This window comes from Prosopis cineraria, unplaced genomic scaffold (assembly GCF_029017545.1).
Source record: "Prosopis cineraria cultivar Desert tree isolate PC_DT_omini unplaced genomic scaffold, ASM2901754v1 PC14, whole genome shotgun sequence".
NCBI classification, from domain to species: domain Eukaryota; kingdom Viridiplantae; phylum Streptophyta; class Magnoliopsida; order Fabales; family Fabaceae; genus Prosopis; species Prosopis cineraria.
In genome coordinates this window covers 19,740,476-19,757,618 of record NW_026555345.1, presented here as the reverse complement: position 1 = coordinate 19,757,618, position 17,143 = coordinate 19,740,476, and the positions used below count along the sequence as shown (strand labels likewise).

Genomic DNA, 17,143 nt, shown 5'->3' with positions numbered 1-17,143 from the left:
TGAGTGAACTCCCTCTTATTCATGATCATGCAACTCAAATCATGTCCTCATGACGCATTAACAAATTTATTCATGCTCATAAATAAAATGATGTCATCATGCTCTACGCATTCTAGTAGTACTTTCTTGACATGCATATATATGTTGGTGCATGCATGTACAAGCGCATACGTGCACATATGAGTGCATACCAAAAGTTAACAAGACATTTCTTACAAGGAAAACAAGCTTCCACTTCTCACGTGTACAAGTACATGCATGCACGTATGAGTGCATACCAAAAGTTGACAAGACTTTCTTACAAGGAAAACAAGCTTCCACTTCTCATTTCTATTGAAGACAATAACACGTGTGTGTGTCTTCATATGACATACATATTTTGTTGCACATGCCACTATATCACAATTGCTTCATGAAAGACCATGTTACCACACATAATGTTCTTCAAAGATATAATCTATATTTCATAATAGCATTCCATTTTAGTCATTTATTGTCAAACCATAAATAATCATAACTACATTGATAGCAACCAACGTATACAAAATGGTTTTTCAAATACTTTAGGACTTTATGTAACATATGTTTTTATTAAGAATCTAATTGAGAGGAAAATAAATGAGTTTTATAAAATATAAAGGAGAGAAATAATCTTAGGTTCCATCATATTCTTGAAGTCCAAGTTTAATTTAACTTTTATTACAATTACTCATTTTAACTTCCAAAATTTCTTTCTTTTGTTTGAAAATTTTGACATGGTTTTACTAAACCTAATTGGAAGTATAATGGCAATTTTTAACCACCTTTTTGAAATAATTATTGTGGAATCAAACCTTTTTAATTATTAAACTATTTATGATGGCCTTTATGCTTATGGCAAATGCTTGACAATGAGCATCCAACTATTTAAGAGTTGAGATTTTAGTAAAAGTAATTATTAAATTATCATAAAATAATAAAGAAAAAGAGAATATTTGTCCTTTGTCAGCTATCCTTTTAGTTTTCAATATCGCCCTTAGAATTTGTTTCTTCTGAAATCAATACATGAAAATTTTGTGTTGTAATCTAAATAGAACATCCATAATTATAAATGAGTAAATAAAACATTTTTATGTAGACTAATTAGTAACAATGTTACAATATTATGCTTACAAGTACTTTGATAAATGTACAAATGTAGCAACATGCTCATCTACCTGCTTCAGTCAAATTACAATAAGCTTAGAAATACAATGGTAAAGTCCCAGGTGTAATATTAGAATTAGCATCTAGAGGTTTTGGTACAATATAAAGCTCTTGATGATCTTGTTAAAACCCTTGCATATTTGGCATCTGTAACTTTAAAAATTTGTTCCTTATTATAATAAGGCTTTAGCACATGCCCTCCTTTTGTTTTTGTGAAGCAGGCTCCATTTTCAAACACATCTCTCACCAAATGGAATTCCCACTCACCTTTATTTTCATTGATCTCTTTTCTCCATGTCACCTACTCACACAGAGTACATACATATATGATTTATAATGAGTATAAATATAACTTTTTTATATAGAATTTCAACAAATAGTTGAAATGGTATACCTCTTTGCTTCCAGATGTTGGTGCTATGAAGAGGTTGGCTTACTCTTAAGGCTAGGTCCTATGCTTCCACCGATAGCATATTGCACCCATCCTTGGTAGAGATTATTGGCTACATGTGCATGCCCATGACGAATTCTGTAGCATTATTGATTTATAAGGCAATTGCTTTATATAGAAAAGTGTGTGTATTGTATGCTTTTAATTAATTAATTAATCACACACCTGGGCATACGTTGATTGCAATTAGGTCCAAAATGGTTGTAAACCACAGTGACCTTCATGTTCTTGTCTCTGATGTAACCATTATCATATCCAAGAAGCATAACCTTGTCTTGGTCTTTGTACCAATTATTCGAGATAGTGACATTGGTGGAACCCCTTGTGACATCAAGAACGTCATCTTGATAATCATATAGTGTATTATAGTCAATCCAAACCTTATAAGCAGTAACTAATCTAATTGCATCCCTGTCCACCTGACCCACTTGAATCACCTTGCCTTCTGGGCCCATCACCATTCCAGCAGCCTAAGGCTTACAGTGATGAATCTAAATGCTGTGTATTATTATGTTGGTTTCCTATTAATTTTGAAAATTGAAAAAAGTAAAATAAAAAAAGACAAAATAACTATATGAGTTGATAAATAAATATTAATAGATCCATTAAGAAATTGATTATTATAAGTAATGTACCTTAAAGATCATCAAGCTTGCATTATGAGTAATGTGAACGTTGACACCTCGGCCATCAATGGTGGTAAAGTTGCTAATGAGAAGTGGTATAAGAAGCTTAATATGCATGTCTCTTTGGAAAGTGATCTAAACTTTATGTTGAATCATGGAAGCTCTATCTCTTAATATTTCGGGTTTAGGGTTTGTTGGGTTATCACTAGGATCTGTGACTTCATAATGGATAAGGTCTTTTCCAATGTTATTAGCCATCTTCCTTGTGTATTCCACCAAGCAGGTTGTAAGCTGTGAGCAGTGTCTTTGCCATAGGGAGTTCATTCTCGAACATTAATCAATAACGTTCATGCTTAAACCAATCATTTTGATGGAATTAAGTATTGGAGCAAAAACAATCAAGGTTGAAATAATAATAGTGAAGTGTCCTAGGATATAATGGAATCTTTGAGAGGCCATGCTTGCGTGTAATGAATGGGAGAGAAGGATATAGAAGGAGGAAGGAAGGAAAGGGTTAAATGAGGATTAATGTTGAAGAAGTAGAAGTGCTAGGAAAGATGATATATTGAGATAAAAATGATTAGTGACGCTTTGAATTTGTTGAGTAGTTGTATTAGGTTGTTGTCAAAGGAATATCAAATATTGGTGGGAAGCTATTTTTGTAAAGGAAAAATTTGTGTCATTTTTTATGCTAAATGTAAATTGTGAGGAGCTACATTTTGTTTCAACAAAATGGTAAATCAATCATTTAATAACCATATTTTAATGGCATAATAATAATCCTACTTATGATGCTTGATGAATTATGAACATCAAACAACTATGAATTATTTGTTCAATAATTCACATGTACAGTTATTAATTTAACATTATTCAAGTATGGATGTTTACAATTATGGTTACTAAAACTATTTTAGGATCAAAATGATTTTCAACTTAAAGAACTAATATATTAGGAATGATGTGAATGATACATTAAAGTAAATAAATTGTGATTGAAATAATCAATACTATGTTAGAGGAAAACTAATTATATTTTTTTTATTGGATTGCTCCTTCAAAAACTTGCACCAATTCCCTCCTACGTTTGGCTTGTGTGTTTTCTCTCACTTCCTTCATGTGACTTTATTACATTTAGTGGATTCTTCAAGTATAGATCAATAAAATCTGATGAGATATCATAAATATATGTATATCCTGCCTTAAAAATGACTTTTTTTTACTTTATCACTTGATATCTTGGGAAACCTGAGGTTATTACCATCTAATGCCTAAACTAATATGAACCTCATTGTGTGGGACCAATATTAGCAATGATAGCCAAATAGGTATTTCGGGAATGCTTTTAACATATTTATTTAACTTGACTGCATCTTTTAGGATTTGAACCCGAGACCTCAAAACAAATTGATTCAACTCCTTGATGATGATAATTGAAATCCTAATGCATTATTTTTTTTCAAAATAATAATAAATAAAGTAGAGGAATAGTTGAAAAAACTATTATAAAAAAGGGTCAAATGCCAATTCAAATCTTAAACTATATGCCTTGGGAAAATTTGAATCTTGAACTCATATTCAAGAAATTTTGAACCTTGAATAATTAAATCTGAGGCAATCTAACCCCCACCATTAATTTAGACTAAATGTCCATTTAATGGTGGGCTAGAACACACACACACAAACTTTCTCTGTCTCTCTCTCTCTCTCTATAAGTGCTCTCTCCTTCTCTTTCTCTCCATTCTTTCTCACTATCAAGCTATACAAAGATCAAGATGTAATTCAACTATAGTCCTGGCTTCCCATCTCCAAGCCAAAGGACTTCAATTGTTCTCAAAGAACTTGAGGAGTCGGGCTAAAGTAGTTAGAGTCTTAGGTTCTGTTAACATTATTGCTAGTGCAGATGACCAACATGGCGGATAGTTGACTAGTGAGTTCAATGAGGTAGATGACATTGACACAAAGAGTAGATTTCATAGTAGGATTGGAAGCTTCAAGAAGGTTGATCATTGTTGACATGTTTTTTCGGATTGTGAACACTTGAATTTTAATCATGCGTCGTGCCTTAAGCCCTATATTGTTCTCTTCTTGAATGGAATCAACCTTCTTGTTGGCTTGTAAACTCATGAAGAATCAATGTAGTTCTACTCATCTGTTACTTTAGCTTACTATGAGAAAGAAGGTAAGAGAGCCAGAAATAGAGGGGCTTAAAGTTACTACCTTAACTTGAAATTAACAACAAGGGGTAGATTGCTCTAAATTTAATTATTCAAGGTTCAAAATGTACCAAATACAAGTTCAAAATTCAAATTTTAGGATCTACATTACCATTTAACCCCATAAAAAAAATCCAATGCCCTATATTTTGGATCAAACAAGGCTTCTAGAAAATACCATATATTGTGCTTTAAAAGGAATATTTTTCTTACTTCTATGACCTTATTTATAAATTATTTTTAACATGCTTTATCAAAAATCTTGAATCTCATTAATTTTAACTAAAACTTTAATAAGTTCTCAACTTTTTTTAATTAAAGATACATATCCTAAAACATACTTTCTCTCACTAGCATATAATGGAGGATAAAGAGATTTGTGATAAAAAGTTAATAATGTGACTTATTAAAAAAAAACCCCTCTTCACCTTATAAATAAAACTAGAAGGAGTATTTTTTATATCATTGGATGATAATTGTTCCCTTTTTTATTATCATATTATTTCACATTGTAAATTGATTTTTGGATATATTTTTTTTCTTTCTCTTTTTTTGGAATGGAAAATGGATACAAAACCAAAAGGTTTTACATTAAAACAGGATCAAAAAGAACTTCCTCTCCATCATCCATGACCTTAATACAATAAGGTTATTTTCCTTTCCTTTTTAGATTGTAGGAACATGGTTTGATTGTTTGACAACAACAAGGGCAAACCCAATTGCTTGCAAGATGTAAGAGTTCTTACTATCAAAGCTTACATAATTTATAAAATCAGTTTTCTAAATATATTTGTTTTATTATTTAACATAATATATGGTTACATCTTAGGGTTTCTACATTAATTTAGATTGGTTGTATTATTTTTTTAGAACAAGAGTAAAGTCAAAACTAGTTTAATAATTAATGAATCCAATTCACAACCTCCCAGATACAGAGATAAGTCTAATGCCATTCTTAATGTACCATGCAACATCCTAATTTTAATTTGAGATTTTATTTTGAAAATTATGTTATTGAGGTCTTTTGAGGTCAATTAAATAATTAGGCATGTGATAATGACTTAAATTGAGCTTAGGATTGATAATTAAGGTTGTGGAGGGCCCAAAATAGGTTTTAGGCTTGTTTAAGCCTAACAAAGTGGGTTTAAGTGAGGGTCTAAATTTATGAACCATGTGCTATGGTGCATGGTATGAAAACAAAACTAAATGTTCTACAGCAAACTGTAAAACTTTTTCATAATCCCCTCTCAGCATATTTTTATTTCTAGAATGGTTCTTTGGACTTTTTTATCCTCAATAAATTGGTTTTCAAACTAAAATATCCCTAGAAACCTTATTTACATATTATTTGATATTTAATTCAATATTTTAAATTTCAAAATCGTGCTTTGAATGGTATCCCAATTGTACACTTTTATTAATTGGTAAGCTTTTAAATTTTTTACCATGTTAGGCTTTATTAACTAAGTTTAATTTTTTTTATTATGGTAAACTCTTTTTTACTATGGTTGTTTATTTGAAAGTTATTTTGTAAATTAAGAAAAATTATTTTTCTATCTTGGTAAAACTTTGTAAAGTTGATTTAATTTTTTTCTACCATGATTGACCTTTTTTGCCATAGTAGTATTTTCAAAAGATATATATTATTTTTTCTACCACGATAGATACTTTTTTACGATGCTAAACATGTTAAAAGATAAGTTTTATTTTAATTATCATGGTAGACATTCAATTATCATGATAGGGTTTAATATTATTGTTTTAAAAAAATTGTGTTCCATATCATATTTTTAAGGATATATATTATAAGCTTTAAGAAAGATAAATGACTTACTTGTTCTAGAGTTCAACCTCCCATATCTTGATTATTTTAATGAATTGAAAGTTTAAGCCAAAAAGTAATTCTAAACTATTTTATTAAATTAAATTAATATTAAAAAATATTTAAATAATTTAATTTAATTCTTAATTATTTTATACATCTAATATTTCAACACTTAGTCAGAGATAATGGAATATAATTATTTAATTATTAAATGAAGCGGTTATTGATCGGCTCCTTATAAGTCGATCAGTTGATAACCACAAACACACGATTCATTTTCTTCTGCTCTATTATCTCTGAACTCTCTGAAGATTCTGGGGGCCAATGGGTTGTGCACCTGTCTATACTTGAGGTAATTGAGCCTTCTTAAGCACTCATAGATTCTTCAGGTACGCATATATTACTTTACTTATTTATATAAATTGAGATATACAAATCCAACACTTGGCATTAGAGCCTAGTCATGAATATTAATCTATATATCTCAATTCAATATGCTTAAAGAGATGATAATAAACTGAATAGAAATCCCTTAATTTATTTATCATATTCATATATGTTTAGTTCTCGTTTACCATTCTTATTGAATATGATAATGATGATTTTGGATATGTGAATTCTGGTTTAAATTTGTTATATTTATGATGAAACCATTAGCATGATCATAAAAATCCTTTGGCCATATGATTTTTTCCCCTTTTATGAATCTCTTTTGTTCTTCCTCTTCTACCCGACTTCACCCCATTTGACTATTGGAGTTGCTACTGCGCCATGGCTGAATTCTTCAGTTTTGCTCATCGAAAAATCGTCCTTGCGAGTTGCTACAAAACATGTGCAATGGTTCTTCCCTTGTTCTGCTTCAGCATGGTTTCCAACATCGCTCTCCCATGATTTCTATTCTTCATCAATATAGTAAAAGGAGGAGTCGCCAGAGATGGTCGTCAGCATCATGACGGCAACGAGTTCTGCTTCAGGTTCACTACGGTCGATTCACATTTTGTGTTGCTGTTTCACGGCACTGCACAGTCGCTAATCATGTCAGTCATCTTCTCGTTCTACAATTGCTGCCAGCGACGTCACCCCCTTGCTGTCCAGCTCGCAGTTGAGGAAGATACTGCCACAAGGTCATGAAACCGAATCCTAAATCTGTGAAAAAACAAAAAAAAGAGGAGGAGGAATGAGCCAGCATTTCACTTAAACATACTGGGCTTTAATCTCGGCCCAGTAGTATTAGTGTTTAAAAAAACATTTTTGTTAATTGTGTTTCGGCCCCAGTTTTAAATTACATTCTTTGGCCATAATTTCTAAAATGTCCTTCGTGACCCCAATAAATTTTTAGAAATTACTCCCTTAACTTCCAGAATTGAAGTTTGACCCAAATTTCTTCTAGAATTACTAATCTACCCCTAAACACCTTTTAAAATTTCACTGAAGTCTTAAATTTATTCCCTAATTCCTAAAAGACCCCCAAGGACTTTTGAAATTATTTTGTTTTATCCTAAGGTCATAAAATTTGTAACTTTGTGAATTATTAATGATACTTAGGATCTTATAGCATTGATAATGGATATACCACATAGGTGTGACATTATTAATGTGATTTTGATGGTTGTTTTCAAGGATAGGCTAATAACACTCCTTTAATGTGTTAAATATTTGTTGTACCCTATAGGTGTAGAAATATTTAATGTATTATTTTGTATGAACTTTTATGAGCTAGATCTTTATGGTATGTGAGCTTTCTTGGTGCATGATTATAGTTACATAATTGATAATCGCTTGTTGGGAATTCTATTTTATAATTATGTTGTGCACGCATAATTAATATTTCCTATTTTCTATTTTACGATTTCAGTTTCTGCTTTTACGCAACTATCCTTTGTAAAGGCTCTCAATAGGACTAACTATGATGACTGGAAAGAGTCCATGAATATGTATCTAACCATTTCTGAGAAAGATTTAGCTTTAGAGAACCCAAGCCTGCAGATCTCTCTTCTGATTCTAGTGTTACTGAAATGGCCTTTCATAAATAATGGAGTGAGTCTAACCAAATCTGTCTAGCGATCATCAAGTACACAATTGAAAAGGGAATTAGGGATAGCATTCCTGAAAAGGATACTGCAGTAGAGTACTTGAAAGCTATTGGTAACAAATACAAGAAGCTCGATAAGACTTAAAAGAACTACTATTTGTCACTTCTTGACAATACTCGATATGATGGAATTTCTGGTGTCAAGGAGCACATTCTAAAACTTGTTCATTACTATAACAAGCTTAAATCATATGGAATTGACTTGGGTGAAAGTACCTTAGTTTATCATGTTCTTCAATCACTACCATCGAAGTACGCATTCTTAAGGACTTCATATAACTCACAAGAAGCTGAATGGTCTATTGACCAGATGATATCAATACTCACTCAAGAAAAGAAAGCTATAAAGAAGAATTCCTCTCACTCAATAAATTATGTTTCTCATGGCTCTAGCAACAAATCTGAAGGGTCGTATAAGAAAAAAGGGAAGAAGAATGATGCCCCAAAGCCTAATAATCCAACCTTTAACAAGGATGGTGATAAGAATGAGAAGTTGAGGAAGAAACCCTTTAAGGGGTTATGCAATTATTGTAAGAAACCAGGTCACATTAAAGCTAATTGCTTCAAACTGAAGAACAAACAAGAAAGTGAAGGTACAATTCTTCAAATTGCCTCTCTAGCTCTAGTTTGTTTTGAATCTAACACCATTGAAACTTCCTTTGACTCATGGTGGCTAGATTCTGGTGCCACTATACAAGTTGTGAATTCTCTACAGGGGCTAAGAAACCAGAAGGTTCCAAGCGAGGCACAGAAGTCAGTCTTTAGCATGGCAGGGGGCAAGGCATCAGTTATTGGAACTATTTCTTTATATTTAAATTCTGGTCATGTTTTACATTTAAATAATGTTATTTATGTACCTTTTGCGAAGAGGAATTTAATTTTAACTTCTACATTGGATATTTGTGGCTATTCATTCTTCTAAAAAAATAAGAAAATTGACATTTGTTTTTATTCCATTAATGTTGGTTTTGCTTCCTTGATATATGGTTTATATCGATTGAATGATTAGTCACTTGAACTTTCTAATCTCCATATCAATGTTGCCATTGGGCATAAACATCAAAGGCCTAATGATAATTCCTTCATATTATGGCATCGTCATTTGGGTCATATTTCTAGTGAGAGATTGGAACACATAGCCAAGCAAGGTGTCTTGCAAGACCTTGATTTCTCAAATTTTGAGACTTGTGTTGACTATATAAAGAGAAAATTTCCTGCTAGAGCTAAAACTAAAGGGGTAAAGAGGTTTGAAAATACTTTAGACTTAATCTATACTGACATCTGTGGACCTATCACACCTCCAACTATAGGTAGTTTCAGATATTTCATCACCTTCACAGATTACTCTCGTCATGGATGGATTGAACTTTTGCGTGAAAAGGGCAAGTCTTTTAATGCATTCAAGACCTTTAAAGCAGTAGTTGAATTAAAATCTAGCAAGTCCATTAAATGTGCGAGATTTGATAAAGGAGGAGAATTTTATGGGAGATATACTGAGACTGACAGGAACCTTGGGCCATTTGCTTTGTACTATCAAGAGCATGGCATTAAGCTCAGTATACTATACTTGGTACCTCAGCAAAAGCAAAATGGGATTGTAGAAAGACAAAATTATACTCTTATGGATATGGTTAGAAGCATGATCAGTTACTCCTCACTGTCGAAATTCTTGTAGGATGATACACTCAAAACTGCTGTTTATATTTTGAATCAATTTCCTAGCAAGTTAGTTCCAAAAACTCCATATAAGTTGTATTTTAGAAGGACTCCTGCGCTAAAGTGTATACAAGTTTGGGGTTGTAAAGCACAGGTAAAACCTTATAATCTATAAAAGATGAAGCTTGATGCTAAAACTGTTGATGGTTTCTTTATTGGCTATTGCATCGGATCTCATGGGTACAGATTCTATTGTCCAAATCACACTACTAGGGTAATTGAATTAGATCGAGCTTATTTCTTTGAAGATGCCTTAGACAATATGAGCTTTGTGCCTAGGAATATTACTTTACATGATGAAAGCAGCATTTTGCCTATACCTATCTTGACAACCCCTCATGTTGACAGAAATAATGTTGTGGATCAGGATGAAGCTGAAGATAAACCACCTTTAAAGGGTAATGGGGATCTAGTTATTGAACCAAGATGATCCCAAAGGGTTCGCAGATCTGTTATTCCATATGATTATATGGTGTATTTGCAAGAATTTGATTCAGATGCTATTAATATTTTAGACCCAATATCTTACCAAGAGGCTATTTCTAGCTTGCATTCTTCTAAATGGTTGAGGCTATGAGTGAAGAAATCACCTCTATATACTGCAACCATGCATGGGAGCTTGTAAAGTTGCCAAAGGGTTTTAAACTAGTGGGTTACAAGTGGGTCTTTAAAACAAAATGAGGAGCCAGAAGTGAAATTGATAGATACAAAGCCAAACTTGTAGCTAAGGGCTACAACTAGAAAGAAGGTATTTATTACACAAAGACCTTCTCTCCGGTATCCACCAAAGATGCCTTTAGAGTGGTAATGGATTTAGTTGCACAGTTTGATCTTGATCTTCACCAGATGGATGTTAAGACTGCGCTCTTGAATGTTGATTTGTATGAAGAAGTCTACATGACACAACTTGATGGTTTTGTGGAATCTGGTAAAGAACATCTAGTGTGCAGATTGAAAAGATCCATTTATGGGCTAAAACAGGCCTCTAAGCAGTAGTATCTAAAGTTTGATAAAGTTGTCACCTCGCTCGGTTTTGTTGAGAATGTCTCAGATTAGTGTATATATCAAAAGTTTGATGGGAACAATTTTGCCATTCTTGTTCTCTATGTTGATGATATCCTGTTAGCCAGTAATTTAATGAATTTTCTCAATGAGATAAAACACCTATTGTCTTGCCATTTTGACATGAAGGACATGGGTGAATCCTCTTTCATTCTTGGGATACAGATTCATCGTGATAGATCTCGTGGTATTCTTGGTTTATCACAGACCACCTATATTGGGCGGGTACTTAAGAAATTCAAAATGGATTCATGTTCTCCCTCACCTACTCTTGTACAAAAAGGTGAGCTTTTGTCAGAATTGCAGTGTCCCAAGGATGAGAAGAAGAAGCTGAGATGAGAAAGATACCATACGCTTCTACTGTCGGCAACCTTATGTATGTTCAAGTGTGTACTCGACCAGATATCGCCTTTACCATTGGAGTGCTGGATCAATACTTAAATAATCTAGGTTTGGATCATTGGAAGGTTGCTAAGAAAGTTATAAGGTATCTTTAAGGCACAAAGAATCATATATTGACTTATAGAAGGTTAAATTCTCTTGAGGTTGTTGGGTATTCTAATTATGACTTTAAGGGATCAGAAGATCTTGAAATTATTGGCTTTTCTGATTTAGAATTTACTTCTTAACTAGATGATCATAAATCCACAATCGGCTATATTTTAATGTTGTCTGGAGGAGCTGTCTCTTGGAAAAGTGTGAAACAGAAACTTATAGCAGTTTCATTTATGGAAGCTAAGTATATTGCTTGTTTTGAGACTACACATCACGCTATATGGCTGAGGAAGTTGATATCTGGCATGTACCTAGTTGAGTCAATATCACGTCCTCTAACCATTTACTATGATAATAAATCTACAGTATACTATGCTAATAATCATAAAAATTCCAATCATATAAAGCATTTTGATATCAAATTTTTGTTTGTGAAAGAGAAAATTGCTGAGTCTCAACCTCGTGTGATACACATTCCTGGCACGCAGATGCTTGCAGATCTGCTGACCAAGGGCTTACTTGTAGAAGTTTTTCAAAATCATGTAACTTGTATGGGTATTGTGAATTCCTTTGATGCCCTGGTTTTAGTGAGAGTTTGAGAACCCTTTATGTTGTGATTTCTCTTTAGACTTTGTTTTCTTCTATAAGTTATGTTCAATTCAGTTAGATGCGTCTATATCATTTGTATCCCCATAGGATTCAATGATTTTGTTGTGGTACACTATGCATGTCACTTGTTTCTCTATAGGAATCAACGATTTATGTTGTCATCTCACTTAGCTGTGTTTGAAATACAAAATTTGTATTTTATTCAAATTATAGGACATTATATCACTTGTTTCCCCATAGGATCTAGTGATTTTGTGGAGCTTCATTTTCTAAATTTTGTTTGTGGCTTATTTATACTACTTGCTTAATTAATACAATCCAAGTGGGAGATTGTTGGAATATTTATTTATGGATTAACATTAATTAATAAGCCTAATAGTTTTGGTCTTTAAGATCTTGTGTGGACCGTGATAAGTGGACCACACAAGTGAACCTAATGGGCAGAGGCCCAACCCATAACCCAGTAGCTATCAGTTATTCCCTATCTCTTAATTGACTGAGTCAGAGATAATGGAATATAATTATTTAATTATTAAATGAAGCGGTTACTGATCTGCTTCTTATAAGTCAATTAGTTAATAACCACAAACACACAACTCATTTTCTTCTGCTCTATTATCTCTGAACTCTCTAAAGACTCTGGAGGCCAGTGGGTTGTGCACCTATCTATACTTGAGGTAATTGACCCTTCTCAAGCACTTATGGATTCTTTAGGTACGCATACATTACTTTACTTGTTTATATGAATTGAGATATACAAATCCAACACACTTACCTTCACAAAATCCCTTTCAATAAGCTAAGACACACCATTGCCATCATCACCAATCTACCTCTTATTCAATTCATCTAATTAGGGTGCATTTGGTTTTTTCACTGTTTATATTCAAAAAGCTACTTTTCACTTTAAAGAAGTTAAATGTTGTTTGGAGATCATTTATGATATAAAACTGACTTCCCAAATGTGCTTTTCGAATGGGCTAAAACAAAAAAAATTGAAAAATTCATATCAGTAGCTTTTGGAAAGTCAGTTGAAGGAAGATACATTATTAATAATATCTATTATTTTAAAATGACCATGACACCCCTCCCCTCATATTTGTCTTTTCCTCCTATTTGAGCTCATGTGTGTGTTTTAAAACCCATCTTTGTTCCTTCTTCTCTATGTGTCACTCATCTCATTCGCCTTGCTCCATTATCAGTCCACCATCTCTCCTCCATATCTCTAATGACTCTCGTCCTTCTCTCCTCCATCTCTCCCCTGCCATCTAATCATAGATCCGACTCCATCCATTCTTCCTTCCTCAAGCTTGTGGTCTTATTCTGTCGTCCTTCCCCGCTATTCCAATGGCCATTTTTTCATTTATAGCTCACAGATCGAGCTTGTTTTAGGTCTTGGATGACATTGCAAAGCTGACTAACGTGAAAACACCTAGGACTTGTTGAACTGAACTTAGACGCTCGAAACTAAACTCAAACGCTCGGACCTCCTCTCCAATCTGCTCTTCCATCTAAAGGTATGATGTCGTCCAACCATTCTTTACTAGATCTAGAAATGGTGGTCCTCTATTTTGGATGAATGTATGAAAATATATGGCCTGTATCTTCGATCGGTGGTCCTCTAATTTTTTCTCCAAATCCGATTATGCTCTATTTTTTTTCCATTGAAGGTAGTTCTGCTCTGTTTCACCTGTTTCTTCCACTTGCATTGCTAATCCAAAACTTGAGAGCTTTTGAGAGAATCTGAATGTTATTTGACTCTTGTTTTATGTGCTTTTAATTTCAAGTCATGAATAATGGTGTAATGGTTATTTAATTATGCTATGCCATTTTTATGGATGAAAGTATGCAATCTCACTTATTACAATTACTTGTACATGTGAAAGACGATGAGGTTGAGACTATTACTGTAATAGTATCTAATTACTCAACAACTTTATTGGAAGAGCCTTGTAGAACCAATTCACAATCAAGTCATGCATGGGTGTAAGAAATTTTGCAAGGGCATCCTCAGCATTGTTATGACAAGTTTCGCATGGAAAAAGATGTTTTTCTTGAACTTTGTGATAAACTGGTGCAACATGATTTGCATCTAACCAGAAGAACAGGGATTCATAAAATAGTCGGTATGTTTCCTAAATATTGTTGGACATGGGATGGGGAATAGAATGACACAAGAACAATTTCAATATTCAGCAGAGACTGTTCACAGACATTTTAAAAATGTATTGCATGCTTGTGAGAAGCTAGCAAAGGAATATATCCAACCAAAAGATCACACTTTTCAAGATATTCATCCAAAAATTTTAGGTGATCCGCGATATTGGCCGATGCCATAAGAGCAATTGATAGAATACATATCCCATGCATGGTCAATGTTGAAGAGCAAGGGAAATATATTAGAAGAAAAGGTATTCCAACACAAAATATAATGGCCACATGGGATTGAGATATGTGCTTCACTTATGTCATGGCTAGTTAGGAAGGGACTGCCATGATGCTCATTTATTTGACTATGCACTCACAAGCCGAACATAAAATTTTCACATCCACCCCAAGGTATATTTCATATTTATGTAATTAAAAATAATTTTTTTTAATATTTTTTAGGATCTTATAATTTTTATTTTTTTTATTGGTAGGTAAATATTATTTGTGAGATGCCAGCTATCCAACTCCATGTGGATATTTAGGTCCTTATAGATCTTATAGGTATCACCTCCCAGATTTCAAGTGCTCATCCGAATTTACAAACAATAATGAGATTTTTAATTATTATCATTCAAGCTTAAGGACCACAATTGAAAAGACTTTCGAGCTTTGGAAAAATAGATTTGCAATCTTACGACACATGCCTAGCTATCCATTTGTGACGCTAGTTCATATAGCTGGTGCAACAATGGCTATATATAATGTTATTAGAAGAAAATCAACAACTGATTCTGACTTTAGGCATTTTGAGGAAAAAAATATGGTTAATACTAATAATGATAATGACAAGCATGCATTTTCATCAATAATTTCAAGTGCAATTTCAAGCATAGTTTTTGATAGAGAGATGAATAGGGTTCGGGATTCTATTCGAAATCATATTGTATATTATAAATCGAAACGTTAATCATGTAACTATTCAATATTAATGAATGTTTAACTATTTATTACATAATTTTTTTTAAATTATATTTTATATTTTGTCTTATTATTTAATATTTTAAATTTTATTTTATTTTAAATTTATTTCACATTTTTTAAACATTGTTAATATATTATATTTGTATAATAAAAATTATAAATTATCATAAATCAATGTCCTTTTTGGTCATTACATATTATAAAGTACATTTCAAAAGTACAATTTTTATTAATCCAAACAACTTTTAGTTTGCTAAATTAATTTTTAAAAAAATGTATTTAAATACAAATTTCGTTATAACAACTGATTTTTATCAAATTGACTTTTATTAAATAAACTTTTATCAAATTTACTTTTGACAAACTGAAAACCAATACACACTTGAAAAAAACAACCCAAAGCATAAGGAGTCATAAAATTGCTATAAAATTTGAAAGCCCTCTCTTTTCCACCTAGGATTTTCTCTTTCTTCTGCATTATATTCCAAGACAATACTAGCCAAAACCAAAATTATCCATGCAACGATACTGTAGGAAGCTTCCGTGCTCGTTTGTGTTGGCCAAAAGTCATTTTTATTAAAAATTCATTTAACAAAAGTTAATTGCTGTATTTGAAATTTGTGTTTGAAACATACATATTTCAAAATTCAATTTCTCCCTTTAGATGCCCCAACCCAACTTACTTTCATTTTCAAAAGCTTTAAATTTATTCATTCCCCATATCCACTTCCAAACCCATTTGAATGTTCTTTTAGAAAGTTCAATTCACAAAAAATGTGTACCCAAACAACATTACCTGAAAGTGAAAGGTAATTTTTCTAAAAGTGGGATGTAGGATTACCAAACAGGCCTCAAAATAAACTAACTCAATTTTCTCAATCATGAAAAGCCACAAATCTCTTCTCATATTATCCAATAACCTCATGGTAACTCCAAATACCCTCAAGATTTTGCACAAGGGAAGAGAGAAAATAAGAGAAAGCATTTACCTTAAGTTTAAAAAGAATGGTTGAGGAAAAAGGTGCCCCAACACCAAGAAATGACTCTCCTTGAGCAACGGACAACACAGTTTTTTGAACTTATGTGCCGTCCACATGTTCGCATCCTTTTGAAGTGAGTTTTGGCCCCCACACGCATTATCAAGCCCAATCACTTTCCTAATTAACATTTATTAACGTCTTATTAACCCTAAGACCCTATTAATTGACTTTAAACTCAAAATAATTACACGTTAGGCTTATGCTGGCTATACAAGCTTACCTAAATTCATTGCATAGAGTAATTGATATTATCACATAACTGCACTAATACTGAATATTAATCTTAGGGTTTAAATATATCATTATTTAAAACATTAAGAACAGTATAATGCCCATTAAAATAAAAGGATCTAAATTATAGATTGGATGAAAGTTTGATGACAATAAATTTTGTTTTTTTCCTTTATTATATTAATTTTTAATTCTGAAAAATTAAATAAAAATGCTAACAAATATATTTCCCATAATGGCCAAGAACACAATAATCCCATAATTTCAGTTGATTTTTTTTTTTTTTGGAATTTTAGGACAATCAAGACCATAATTATTGAAGTTTCATGTGTAATGGATCTCTTATATTTCTTGTGAATGAAAGTTGAGAGGAACAAGACATAAGAGTACAGCTCAAAAGAGTTGAAAACAGCATACTTACCAGTCCAACTTCCAAAACTACCATTCTTCTCTCCCTTTTTAA

The 17,143-nt window shown here is 32.4% G+C and overlaps 1 pseudogene; it reads right to left on the bottom strand.

Annotated features, from left to right (window-relative positions):
* Window positions 1-1,261: 1,261 nt before the first annotated feature.
* Window positions 1,262-2,625, bottom strand: LOC129292505 (probable pectate lyase 16; annotated as a pseudogene).
* Window positions 2,626-17,143: the final 14,518 nt, after the last annotated feature.